Source organism: Doryrhamphus excisus, linkage group LG14 (assembly GCF_037039965.1).
Source record: "Doryrhamphus excisus strain RoL-2023G ecotype Guam linkage group LG14, RoL_Dexc_Guam_v1.1, whole genome shotgun sequence".
Taxonomy (NCBI): Eukaryota; Metazoa; Chordata; class Actinopteri; order Syngnathiformes; family Syngnathidae; genus Doryrhamphus; species Doryrhamphus excisus.
Window position 1 is genome coordinate 14,400,161 of NC_136370.1, and position 14,692 is coordinate 14,414,852.

A 14,692-nucleotide genomic window follows, 5' to 3' on the forward strand; every position below is an offset into this window, starting at 1 on the left:
CTGTCATTTTTGATAAAGTTATTGTTTTTATGACTTTTTTTCTGAAGAAGAGATGTTTAAAACGTATGTGTTGTCTCATGTAATATCTTGTTTTCTCTCTTTGGTCCTTGTCCAGAATCACAGTGCACACTGTGCGGTGAACCAGAAGGTGAGTGGGTCTCGCCATTCCCCAAAAGCTCTTGTCATCATCCAGCTTGCTATGTGCTGCTTTGAGAGTGTTGTGGGAGTGGGGGACGGAGGGGTGGGGGCACGCTTCACTGCAGGCACACTATTTCTCCGTCTTCATTTCAGAGAAAAACACATATTAAAAAGGGGTCACCCTGGTTTTACTTCCCCCAAAATTAAACATTCAACAACTGTCTTGCACAGTTATCACAGCCGATACCTGCACTGTGGACTGCGGGTCATCTAAATGTAATTTCAAGCGGGCGGCTATCTTAATGTGCTTTTAACTGACTGATTGGCAGCATGAAGGCTGAAGGACAAATCTCCAGAGCGCTGACTAAGCACATTTGCCTCTACTTCATCTGACTGAACATGAAGCTTTATGTGCACATGTGATTTCTTTGAGTTCCCATGCTCTCTGGTGTGTTACCACATTGCTTCAGATGTATTTGAGCGACAGAAAGCTGCTTAGCCCTTCAGCTTCCCGCTTCCTCTGTATTTCGGCATCTTCTCATGCAGCTCACGCCGCCTCATCATCCATCTCCAAATGCAAACTATTCCTGTGTGCATCTTTGCTGTTTGGCTCTCCATCCAGCCTCTCGCTCGCTCTCTCTATTTGCACGGATTATATTTTGAGGTGCAATCAGGCATTTCATCTTCTGCGGCTGTTGTGGGATTTTGCTTGGAAGTCTGCTGTTAGTGACAATCTCGCTAAACAGAAGTGGGCAGAAACGGCCTGTGAATGCAACAGGGGCTGACAGCTTGCTTTGCATTTAGCTTCAAGACAGGTGAATCGAGGAAATAAGCAAACACGCTCAGTGAACGGCTCAGTGACAGATAAGATATTTTCCTCTGGACTTAACCTTGCACAGGAATCAACGATGTGCCTCGATGTCCAATAAGCATTATTCTATGTCTGAAAAATCAATGGGGCTCTCTGTGCTTTGCCTGATTGGATTAAGACATAATCAAATTGAGCGTGATAACAGTGACCTTCCCCCCGAGACAGACGGAGTGGGGAGGCAAGGCTCGAGGTAAACATCCCAACTGGGCATTTGCACGCGTGTGTGTGTGTGTGCAGTATATTAGTTGTGAAAACATGTGTTTCTGTGGCAGCAGAAGTGATCTCCCTTTGGTGTTGTCATTTACTATGACATTAGGACCACAAGGTTATTATGCAATCCCGGGGGGAGAACATGCATGTATGTTTTTATTCAGTATAGTCAACATGGCATCGCATATACTCTCTTTCATGTGTTTATTTTCACCAAATTGACACTTAGAGTCATCCTTTCAATGAAATGTTATTTTCTGCTCACAACTAAAATATCAATATGATCTTGTTGAATAATCCTTCAAGTGCTTGCTTTACATGCATGTTTAATTAATCTAATAAAATAATCTAATAATGTAAATTGTCCTTAAGTGTGAATGTACTTGTTAATGGTTGGTTGTATACATGTGTTCTGCCCGCACACAACGAAAGTTCCTCCTGCACTAAAAGTGCTACATAGTGTCTGCATGCTCCCAAATCCTTACTGAGGCACTACTCATCCCACAGGTGTTAGCCCTAAAATGCCACAACAATCTAAACCTTTTTAAAGCACCGCCCTGGTGAGAAATTTTTTTAGGCACGTTTTGCAGGGTGCAGAACTTATATCACTCTCAGAAAGACAGGAAGTCTTGATGCGGCGTATTGATTGCTGTAGGGATCAACATTTTAAAGCATGTATCGGCTGATACCGTGCTCTCTCTCTGATATCGTTTGATACTGACTGGAACAGCCCTAATGACAATAATACCTATGATTGAACTGTTTAGTAGCTTAAGATATATGATTTTAATAGCTATGAATTTTCTACAACTTTGTTAAAATTCATTCATTCACTTTCTACCGCTTATCCTCATGAGAGTCACGGGGATGCTGGAGCCTATCCCAGCTGTCTTCGAGCGAGAGGTGGGGTACACCCTGGACTGGTTGCCAGCCAATCACAGGGCACATATAGACAAACAACCATTCACACTCACATTCATACCTATGGACAATTTGGAGTCGCCAATTAACCTAGCATGTTTTTGGACTGTGGGAGGAAATCGGAGTACCCGGAGAAAACCCACACATGCACGGGGAGAACATGCAAACTCCACATAGAGATGGCTTAGGGTGGAATTTAACTCCTAGCTGTGAGGCCTGCGTGCTAACCACTCTCCGCCATGCAGCCGTATGTTAAAATATGAAACCATTGAGTTTCTTCTTTCAGAAACAATGTCAAAAGGCCAGACACAACAATAAATACCAGACACAATGAAATAACAAATCATATCTGCTAAAGTAATAAAAAACTAAATCTCAGCTGGATGCTCTTTTTAGGTCCAAAAAGTGTCTGAAAGAAGATGCCTGGTCACCTCACAGCGGACCTTTTGGTTGTCCTGTGTGGCATCAAGGTGACATATCATTGGGAACACCTGCACAATTTAATGAGATAAGCTCTATCAAAAACTGCTTTGACAAACCCTTGGTTTTGATTGACACTGTTGTGTGTAAATGATGATGCCTCATCTATATGGAAACATGCTGCTCCATTGAGTGTTGTGGGCCGGGCAACTTTTCATATAAGAATGAATGGTCTGAAATGAAGAACTGAAGCGTATTTACTTGTGCCACTTTGCCACAAAGGTATTAGCATTGTCATTGATTGATAAACATCATTGGAAAGTCACATGATTCACCCTGGCATCCTCAAATGATCAGAAGCCTCTTCACACACATGTGCACGCACACACACACACACCGTTGATGTGCATTCCGATTCAGTCTGTGATGGTCTGACATCTCATTTTGCATTACTCGCATAGTCACAGCTTGATTCTGAGCCAAAATATGAGCCCCATCCTTCAACTGAGGCACGGACAATTTACTCTCTGTCAGCAGCCACAAATGTGCATCATTAACCAAACCTTCACTAAGACCCTGAACTTTGCTGCAGGGAGGAGGGATGGCATAAGAGAGTTTGGGGATGAAGGGATAGTCAGTGGAGGTGAAGGGAGGAAAATGGGGACGTGTGAGATAAGAAGAAAGTTGAAAATGCGTGGATAAAAGCAGTATTTGTGAACTATGGAGGCCATCTTGGACCTGTAAAAGTGTATACCTTCCTTCCTCAAGCCCCGAGACACTGTCCTCTATTCAATTGGACAGCATGGATTTTTTTCAATTTTGAGAAACCCATTTTAACTCATATTCTTAAACTTTACTTGTGTTTTTATCTTTTTAGTCCTATTTTATGCTCTTAGTTTTCAGCTTTTCAGTGTTTTGATTTTATCTTTTTAGTCCTATTTTATCTTTTTAGTCCTATTTTATGCTCTTAGTCTTCAGCTTTTAACTCCAGTGTTATGTTTTTATCTTTTTAGTCCTATTTTATGCTCTTTGTCTTCAGTTTTTAACTCCAGTGTTTCCTCAGGGGGGTCCTCCACACTGGGGGCTGTGTCAGTTCTGCTGAGGGGGTGCCATCCTTGGGTCCCTTCGACCCGGCCGGCTGGGGGTTCCTCCCTTTAATGTGGGGGTCCGCCCGTCTGTCGGAGTCGGGGCGGCCTCCCGATGGCACGGCCTGCAGCTCCTCCCAGTGTGTACGGCCCCAAAGGTGTCGTTTCCTTGATCCTCAGTGCCATGCCTTGTCTCCCTACTGTGTGTGATTGTGTGTGTGTGTGTGTGTGTGCCTAGTATGGAGGGTGGGAAGGAGGGGCTTTCTTTTGTTTCTTAGTTTTTTCCTTTTAATTGTGGTAATTGTTTTTAATTCTGTAAAGCACTTTGTGTTGCATGTCTTTGCAGGAAAAGTGCTATACAAATAAAGTTGATTTGATTTAGTACATTGTATATTGGCTAGCCCAGGGGTCGGGAACCTTTTTGGCTAAGAGAGCCATGAAGGCCAGATATTTTAAAATGTGTATCTGTGAGAGCCATATACATTTTTTTAAACATTGAATACAATAAAATGTGTGCATTTTTATGTAAGACCAACAGTTTTAGATAATGGGCTCTAATTACATAGACCAGGCACACTACCCCACGCCAATGGGGTGTGGCCAGCACACTTTCGTGAGCAGCGCAGTGTCTAATAATAAATCAAATACTTGTTGCCATTAATACAACTTCTGCTGCTGCATAGTTTTGCACCATACTCAGTATATTTCATTCTTTATCAGAAGGCTTGGTTCTGCAGCTTTAGCTATTTGACTAAAGGAGGAAAGTTTACATTTACATGTTTTTTTTGACATCTCAATGACCGAGGTAGACTACAGCATTACCCAGTAATAATCAAGTTTTGGTGTTTGACCTGGAAAATATCAGGAAAGATGGATATGGTCGGCCGTATTGCAGTAGAAAATAGATGGACGAATTAAAATGCATAAAAAAGTTTGAATATTATTTTTAACAGTCATTTCTGTGATGGTTTACTTTGAAATGTTAGCAAAAATACATTTTTATTGTGGTAAGAAATGCTTGAGAGCCAGATACAGTCATCAAAAGAGCCATACCTGGCTCCCGAGCCATAGGTTCCCTACCTCTGGGCTAGCCAGACCGCTAGCTTTGATGTCCAGCATAGCTTTGCTGGTATATGTGAGGGGACTGCTGATGTTGTGCATTATGCACTTTTTTTCTTCCTTTTACGTCACACAATTAAGTTATTATATAGTAGGCTACTAGTCACTCTTGTCTTCAGAGAAAGAGAGAGAGAGAGGAAGTTTGAAGCAAATATGACATTTTAAGATTGCCTGCAGCTGCCCAGTAAAGTGGGATTAAGGATGCATGCAATTAAAACTGCAAGCTATTTTTTCCCCCCGTTAGCAGGTGGAAGAAAAAGTGCAGTGGCAAAGCAATCTTTTGAGCTCATCATCAAGTAACCAGAATTGCTCCCTCAGCTTTCTGAAGCCTGCATTGTCTTTCCCGAACCCTCCCTCACCTTGATATTTTTACACTCCCACCCTTCAGTACATTTTTGAAAATCCGTTTTTAATGCCTCAAAGAGAGCCCTCCGGCACAGTATGTGACATAAAAATAAATAAAAATGTACTAGGCAAAATAATGAGGCCAGAAGCTGTAAGGGGAGAAGTTATGACAGAGAGCTCCGCTATTACGTCTCATCAAGCTTCAGTGTGAGTACAGCAAGACAGTGTGGATTTTTTTTTTTTTACTTTTAGAGATTGAAATATAATAACTCTGCTTTCACACTCTGCTGCAGGGTTGACAATTTGCATATCATAATCAACATACCCTATTTTGGCAAGTGACTTGCAAATTATTTTTAACAAAGCAATTTGTAACATTGCTTAATGCAGATGGATTCCGGGGTTGGCTTGTCTCCGTTCTGGGACACTTAAACAAAGAGATGTGTGCCCCCCCCCCCCCTCGACACAGGAGGTTCCATGAGTAATGTTCCGCTTCACCTGTTTTTATGAAGTGGCTTAGTCCAATGTTACAGTGACAGTTCTGCAGTCAGGTTAGTAATAGTGCTGTATCAGTGTCTGTATGATGGGGCTTTTTTTGCCAGCGTAAATGACAGATTGTTTGGGTTTAAATTGGAGCAAATGGGGGGGCTGGGTAAATTCAGATTCTATAAAATTATATCTTATAGCTCAAAAAGTAAAATAGCACAAATATTAATTCTAAAAGCACAAATGGCTGAGGCTATTTTGCCATTTTAGTTTCCATCGGTGGGTGTACAGTACTGTGTTTAGACTGTCAGAACATTGTTTTAATTATAAGGGAATAACGTCATAATATTACAAGAATTAAGTTAACTTGGGGGTAGCATGGCGGTCGAGTGGTTAGCGCGCAGACCTCACAGCTAGGAGACCAGGGTTCAATTCCACCCTTGGCCATCTCTGTGTGGAGTTTGCATGTTCTCCCCGTGCATGCGTGGGTTTTCTCCGGGTACTCCGGTTTCCTCCCACATTCCAAAAACATGCTAAGTCCAAATTGTCCATAGGTATGAATGTGAGTGTGAATGGTTGTTTGTCTATATGTGCCCTGTGATTGTCCAGGGTGTACCCTGCCTCTCGCCCAAAGACAGCTGGGATCGGCTCCAGCACCCCCCGCGACCCTTGTGAGGAAAAAGCGGTAGAAAATGAATGAATGAATGAAGTTAACTTGGGAAGACTGGGGTTTGGTTCTGGGGTTTGGTTCTGCGCTTGGGCATCTCTCTGTGGAGTTTGCATTTTTCTCCGGGTATTCCGGTCCCACATTCCAAAAACATGCTAGGTTAATTGGCGACTCCAAATTGTCCATAGGTATGAATGTGAGTGTGAATGGTTGTTTGTCTATATGTGCCCTGTGATTGGCTGGCGACCAGTCCAGGGCGTACCTCGCCTCTCACCCAAAGACAGCTGGCATAGGCTCCAGCATACCCATGACCCTTGTGAGGATAAGCATCATAGAAAATGGACGGATGGAAGATGACCAGCATGGTATAAATGTAGTTACCTTGTCTGCTTCAAAGTCAGCAGGTTCTGTGTTTGATTCCCGGCTTGGAGTTTGCATGTTTTCCTCATGCTTGCATGGGTTTTTACATACAGAGCTAGCACTGATATCATTATTGACAGAAATATCTCATTTGTATATCAGCCGATAATATCCCACATTCCTGATTGTAACACATGTTGCCAGATGTAAGCGGGAGTGAGTTGTACCAGCTAGCAGGATAGAGGCATGTGAGAGGTAATCATGCTTCAGCATGGTACATCTGACCCAGTGGGAGTATGCCCAATGTCTCCAGGCATGACTGTCCCCTTCCAAAATCATCTGAGCTGTAACATCCATCTTTCAATTCTATTAAGCTGCAGCCTCTGCCCTTCAAGCTGCACCACCAAAGTCTTTGGTGCTGCAGCTTCCTCTCAGGTCTCCAAGGGTACAGTAAACCAACTTCTGAATCCTCGGAATCTGAATCCAATGCCCCGGAGTGTGATGAGAGCTCAAACAGCCAATGCGTTCCGACATCCATGAATCAGTCATACGGACGCCAGTAGTCTAAGTACTGAAGTGCCTGGTGTCTGTCGCCCACCAATCGTAGAATAGGCTCAATTCTGTTCATTTATCATTTTCATTTGAGTCGACTGAACAGCATGACAGATTTATACAAAGAAAACTCGCTCTGATGGAAGTATAATGGCCGATAAAAAAAAGCTTTATTTCAAACACGGTGAAAATGGAACAAAGGGTGAAGGTTCTGAGTCACCTCTAATTGACCATTAACATTTCAGATCAGGTGGGAAAATTATCTTTAATAGGAGTCCTAATGAGCTTGTGTTTTCCGTCTCGCATCTTTCTCATCGTTCTTCTTCTCACATTTGGAATATCAAACATAGACTGTTGCTTATACTGCCCGGAATCGTCTAATACACAATGATGAATTGAGTCCTGAAAAGCATATGTTACTTTTTATACCAAAATGTATCTGTTTAGTTCTCAAATCACACATACAATTCATATGTAGAGTGAATTCTATTGATCTGTATGAGAAATCCAGATTTAGGTTTTTCATGGTCAGCATCATCAATATCGTACAGCATCTTGTGAACAAAACCCAAAAGATACCCCGCCAACTCGGGCATGATGCTCTTCCTGGAGGCTGCAATCCAAATATTGGTGAAGGTGAAAGCTGAATGAAGCCATCAGAACCACATCATCGGGTTATATGGACCCTGTGTATCTAGACCTTACCAAGGAATTATTTCCATAAATTTACATAATTTATTTTCCATAAATTAATTTCTGCAAAGAAGAATTCCTTCTATCTGTTCATGATATGTTTACATTTATGGTATGCTCTTTTAACAATATTAGAGCCCTCTGGATAAAAATAACACCCATATTCACCATACACCTTTACATTCATATTACTCAAAATAGTAGATACAATCAGAGAAAATAAGCCATTTAAGAAATGAATACAACTGTGGTGGTTAGTGTGCAGACCTCACAGCTAGGAGACCAGGGTTCAATTCCACTCTTGGCCAAGAAAACATGCTAGGTTAATTGGCGACTCCAAATTGCCCATAGGTATGAATGTGAGTGTGCATGGTTGTTTGTCTATATGTGCCCTGTGATTGGATGGCGACCAGTCCAGGGTGTATCTCGCTTCTCGCCCAAAGACAGCTGGGATAGGCTCCAGCACCCCCTTGTGAGGATAAGCGATAGAGAATGAATGAATGAATGAATAAAACATGTGCCCGAGTGTGTTGCACATGGAGGAAATGAAGTGACATTGAGGGTTCAGAGGTGAGTTTTAGCCAGCCATGGGTTATCGGGTAGCACCCTGTACTACTATGATTAGTATTGCCATCCTATATTCACAATTTTAATGCAACTTCCATTCATGGTGGCTCTGCAGATTCATTGCTTTGTTATCCAAGCAGAATGAGTGACCGGTAATGTGAGATAATACACTGGCTCACCTCTGAATCACAAGCACTATGTACATATAGACTAAGAAGATCTCCGAAAAGTGGATTGGGAATGTGAATGGCTGATGGTTGCTGCCAGGTCATTGCTTCGATGAATCATGAGCTCCTATTTCTACCCGTTTGGATTTGCACATCATGTTCCGACTCATGAGCAATGCCACCGCGATGATGTCATTGACATTTGACATTATTCTGACATGCGGTTTGTGAAACAAGAATTTACTCGGGCATGGTCCTTAAGACTGGATTCACTGTAGTGCACCATTTAGATCTTATACCCATGCATCGAATTTAGGTCACAGAGATAAGGTCGGGAGTGGTTGACACGGCCGAAGTCATTGACCCAACATGACAAGAGAGACAAGTGCAATGTCGCCATTATTCAGTACAACAGTATTCACTCATTAACCAACACATTAACCACATGTTTTAGCTGACTAATACTAATACTAATACTTGGATTGGGCAAATATTTGCAAAATGTTATCATTTTCCACCAGCAAGTTAAACATGCTAATATTGAAATGAGCATGTTTAGCAGCCACCTCTTTAATGCAGGGGTTTCAAAATGTGTACTGTGTGTTTTCCAAACACTTCCACCCACAGTGTATGACTGACAGAACGGCTCACACCGTTCATGCCGTTGTTCATGCCGTTGTTCTATGAACATGCACATGGCAATGTATTAAGGCCGGAAAAATTCTCAGGTTCATTTTCATTTATTGTGCGACTAATTTATGTATTTATTTATTATCGTCCCAGGCCTAGTGCACACAAGATTTTTTTCTGAAGGAGTAATCTTGTCACATGACACGATGATCTTGTGGCAAACCTAATAATTTAACAAGAAAACTCACAAGAAAATTTACAAGGAAAAATATTTAAATATTAAAGAAAAACAACATTATTTTTAAAAAGTCATAATATGAGAAAAAAAGTGTAAGTTCTGGAAAATTAGGTTGGGAAAAATGTTATGAAAAGGGAATTAGTCAAAATACTACCAAAATAACATTTACAAAGATTATTTAAGAAGAACATAAAACAAATATTTTGGGGTTTTTTTTAAGAAAAAAAGTTCATACTATTAGTAAGCTTTTTCACTTGTTTTTTCTTGAAATATATATATTGTCCATCAGTAGACAAAGTTAGGACAGCCCTGGTTTATTGTGATATTTTGCTCATTTGATGCAAAAAAAGACAAGATTTTTAGAATATGTTGCAAATCCCTGTCTTTCAGGTTGCATGTAATTAAAATAATTAATCCTAATAATTAGTTTTTTTCTGCAAACAAATTTCTATGATGGAACTCCACGACTAATATGTTGGGAGTGAACGCCGCTGTAATGTAACTGCTCTATTCACAGCTCTATTAGCTATTAACGTCGGTGCAAATCAAGTGAACACAAACTGAATTGAGTGGGTCAGACTCATTTCCCATCGGCCCCAAAAATCCATTGCCTTTAGCCTGACTAAGACTTTGTAGCCACCTATAAAACACATGCTCAGAGGACCGAAAGTAAGACTTTAGGAAATTGATCCTGGAAAAAAACAACATTTTCATTATTGCTAACAAAACTGCTTCTTGTGGCATTAAAAGTTATGTAATCATGTTAGCCGGTTACTGTCAGCAGGCTGTCACGAGGTTTTATAATGGTGTACCCCCATACGCTCCAGCATACCCCCTCCCTCGTGAGGATAAGCGGCATAGAAAATGGATGGATGGATGTGTTTAGCATGTGTGTGCTGTTTGAACCCTGTTTTAGCCTATGTCAAGTTATGTAAAATATCTCAAAGCACTTTGACAGCTTCCGTTTTGCTTTTCTTGATATGATAACTGAAATTGACTCTTTCATCAGCCATGACTGTTCAATCAAAGCACTTCCTGTGACAAACCAACTTCAAGACACAATAGCTGACCCCTTTCATCCAATCATCTAACAGATGATTGCCAAAATACCACTTGGGTTAATTGTGTGTACGGTGTCCTGACCCAAAACACCCCCCCCCCCCCTCATTTCTTCAAGGGCTGTGAATACGTCTGATGTGGACCTTAGGATATATTAATCCATGCGCCATCCTCAATGGGGGTCACTGGGGGTAACTGTGACACAATGTGGAGCTGTGAATGAGGGATGCCTACCATCCTGAATCTACACCTTGTTGCCTACATTAGCACCATTCGGCCAGGAGGTCTACAGCTATGGGTCAAAACATAGGCTGTCCTCCTCATTTTCCATCAATCATCACAAAACTTTATACATTTTAATTCATGAATGTGGCTTTTGTTTGTGCTGCAATGTTCTAAAACCCTGAGAACTGTTTTTGGATGATTCAATTTGGCTTTGCGAGGGCCAACATTGTAGATGTATTGCAGCAAATGAATACCTCGCTGTGCTTCATTAGTCATATGTTGCCATTCAGTGAGATGTCAATTGACAATTATAGATAAAGGTTTAGGCTATAGATTGGTTTCAGAGCATAATGTTCTTCAATTTCCTGAATGTATAAACTCCTGGTGGTGGCAGTAACGACGGTGTAAGGAAGTCATTTTACACCACAACAGGGATTTCATGAGTTTCACCTTGCACTCGATACTTTTTTGCAAATGAGATGAGGTTAGTACCATATACTGATGATGCATTACTAATTACTAAATTATGGGGGCGATTTAAAGAGCGCTTGTCAGGGTGTTCTTTCTGGCTGAAAAGCTGGCTACAGCCTCACGATGTTATATTGTCGGTAGAATACTATACACGGGGCGATAATATTAATTATCAATAAGATGATGCATTAATAAGATGCCAGATTCAGACCAAAAATCAAAATAATTTAACTGTACGTGACTAAAACTAGAGAATTTTAACGATTACACCCTGTCTGTACAAATCAACATCTTAAAAGGCAGAACACAGTGAAAAGCGATCATTTTAACTATAGCAAAGCATACTGGGAAATGTGTAATTTGCACATAATTTCCACATTCCTTTTTATTTCACATATTAGTGATGAAATAACATGTTTGAGACCCTTGGTCTGCGATGTAACAGTATCCTGTGTTATTCTTATGATTATTATGTTATTATGATTGCGTTAACTTAACATCGATCATCTCTTGCTCAAATTTTGGTGAAATTCAATCAAAACAACAGCAATCCATTTAAGCCATGCCTCGCCACATGCATTGCTTTTGTCTTTGGTTAACATTTCCTTCCCCTGTTCTTAGAGTGTTCCCTCTTGAGCCGTAAATGACCAGAAACACATGCAATGTCATTCACAAGTACGATCACATAAGCCTGCATCTGTTTAAATAATTCGAATCACGTCAGCACATAATGAGAAAAGAATCAAATACATAACCCAAACGCTCATGGTGAAGTTACTGTTGCAGGTGTAGCCATTTATTGTGTCTGCCTATACGTAATGAATACCAAAATCTCAGGCCTCAAGGACAAACATTTGAGGCTAATCTGGACGCAGCGGTGATGCTGTAGTTACCCTCTGCGTCTCACCTTGTTGGATATGGAAATGAGGGTGAGAGCGATATCACAGGCACTTTAATTGATTTCAGTCCTGCCTTTTGTTGTGCATTTGAAAACAGCCAAACAGTTTAATGCTGAGAATCACACATACACTTGCCTAATTAAAGGCACACAATAGCCTTGAGGTCAATATTGCTGTAGGAGGATGTTGTCTGATTTGCTGAGATGCTGAGTTTCAACTTGTCATATGATACAACATGTTACTGCGTGTTACGTTATTAGTGAATCAAGTTCATCCAAATAAATTATCTATACTTATTCTCATGTGTCTCCCAACACTTTTCCTGCTTTCAACGTCCTGCCCTGTTCGTCCTGTTCAGTTTTTTTGTTGAAAGTGATGAAAATGTCCTGGTTCATTGTGTTTCATTGGGCCATTAAATCGAGTGGCATAAGGGCACTGTGCTTTATGTGACGTAATCCCTGCTATGTGGCTGCCCTTTGAATTAGTGTTGCCAAAAAGCCAGCAAAAAAGCAGAATATATGCAGAGATGCTTGCCGAATGAAAGTCTGGTAAAATTGCCGACATCATGCACAACTGTGGTTCACATTATTTTTCATTCTCTTTTCATGCTATTTTTCATTCTTCTTTTTCTCTTTGAATGAGAAGAGATGAGATCATCATGAGTTGAATGTATCCTCCATATCGGATGCCGTGGCTGTTTGTGGTTGGCTGAGAAATGTGAACTCATTAGTTGTCATCATACTTTTAGCTGCCTTAAGGTTGAGTTCTCATTAGGTGAGACGTCTTTGATCTGATATTAGATGTGATGAGACAATTACTACAAAAATGTACATGCTGGTTCAGACGGTTACATTAAAGAGTGGTTGCTGTGATTGTTTATTGCATTGAAATGTGCCTGACACTCTGAAAAACCTGCTTATCAGGTTTTGGTGACATGTGTTCACTGTGCGCTTGTCAGTCAATTTACCACTGCACAGTGCGCTTCGCCTATGCCAAGAAGAGACCAGGTCGGAGATGGCGAGCTTGGACGCTACTCGAAATTACCACTGCATAGGGTGCGCCATCATGCACCAGGAAAATTTTTTGATCACAGTGTATTTTATTGTATTTTTATTGTTTAAGTGGAGCGTTCGGTTAACATTTCATTACATGAAAGCACATATTCTTCTCAACAAGCAGCCGGTGTCATTCAAAAATCAGGAAGCCCAGAGGGCTTGTTTGGTAATAATAAATAAATAAAATGCTCCAGTACAAAAGTGTTTTTTTGTCTTATGAATCTATACCTTGGGTTTCATCAACTGAAAAGTCAGGGGTGGGCACATTGAGATGGAAAAAAATTGTCTGGATATTTGATACACAAACACTATTTTACGGATATAACTGTCCACCTGGAATCATTGTCTTGTCCGTAGAAGTGTCATACAATCTTTTATATGTACTTATTGTGTCCCCCTTTTTAGGAGCACTTTGAAATTTAATTTTACAGGGTTTTTTTTTACTGAATAAGACATCCGGAATGTACATTTTGGATGATTTTAATTGATTTTTTAAAGCACATAGAATATTGTGGTCTAGGGCTGTATAAACATGGTGCATGTATACGCTTAACAGTGAGTGTCAGAGAGTAACTGCTGCATTTGCTTATCAGATTAGACACACAGTTTGGAAAAACATTTTTTTTTAAATGGGACACAGCTGGCGACTGTCACACATTCCAGTGCATTGCATGTGGCCCCTGGTAATGACTAACGCTTTCATCTTACCTGTGATGCTCTCAATCCTTATTGAGCAACCTGCGGCTCAAGGATGGAAGCACATGATCAAGAGAACCACCGAAGAGACTCTTGATGGGGGGGCTTGAGGTACGAAGGGATCGATCATTTTTACACTTTGTATACCCTGAGCCAAATATTAAGATGAAGTGTGGGTTGTTATTCTAGATTTTAAAACACTTTCTTTAATGTTCTATTTCATTATACAGCACTTGATGAAGTGCAAAGGGTACATTTGATGCACAGTTGGCATGCTCTCATAAATATTCAAGAGGAAATCTGATTGGCTCTATTAAAGGTATTTACCAGCCAATCATATTAATGAGACTTCCTCCCTGCTTATCCAATCTACGATACCAACCTTGTGATTTGATTGCCAATATGTTTTTAGATCAAATGTTTGGTGCTTAATGCAAACATAAAGGTCTTTTGGATTGAACCTTCGCGTTTATAAAAATATATAAAAACGTCTTTGGTATTGAATTAATTAATAACTGTAGGAGGAGCATTCATTCATTTTCTACCGCTTATCCTCACATTGCTGGGGTGCTGGAGCCTATCCCAGCTGTCTTTGGGTGAGAGGCGGGGTACACCCTGAACTGGTTGCCAGCCAATCACAGGGCACATATAGACAAACAAGCTTTCACACTCACATTCATGGACAATTTACCTAGCATGTTTTTGGAATGTGGGAGGAAACCGGAGTACCCGGAGAAAAGCCACACATGCAAACTCCACACAGAGATGGCTGAGGGTGGTCTCGAACCCGGGTCTTGTAGCTGTGTGGTCTGCGTGCG

At 40.9% G+C, this 14,692-nt stretch overlaps 1 protein-coding gene across 9 annotated transcripts in view; it reads left to right on the forward strand.

Annotated features, from left to right (window-relative positions):
• dlgap2a (discs, large (Drosophila) homolog-associated protein 2a) overlaps nucleotides 1-14,692 on the forward strand; it is a 141,141-nt gene that overhangs the window by 67,801 nt on the left and 58,648 nt on the right. The window contains exon 2 of one of the 9 annotated variants that reach the window (XM_058090764.2): nucleotides 116-148. The exons of the other annotated variants lie outside the window; for them this stretch is intronic. The gene's annotated coding sequence lies outside the window, so the exon portion shown is untranslated. The remainder of the gene's footprint in view (nucleotides 1-115; nucleotides 149-14,692) is intronic. 9 annotated transcript variants of the gene reach the window in all.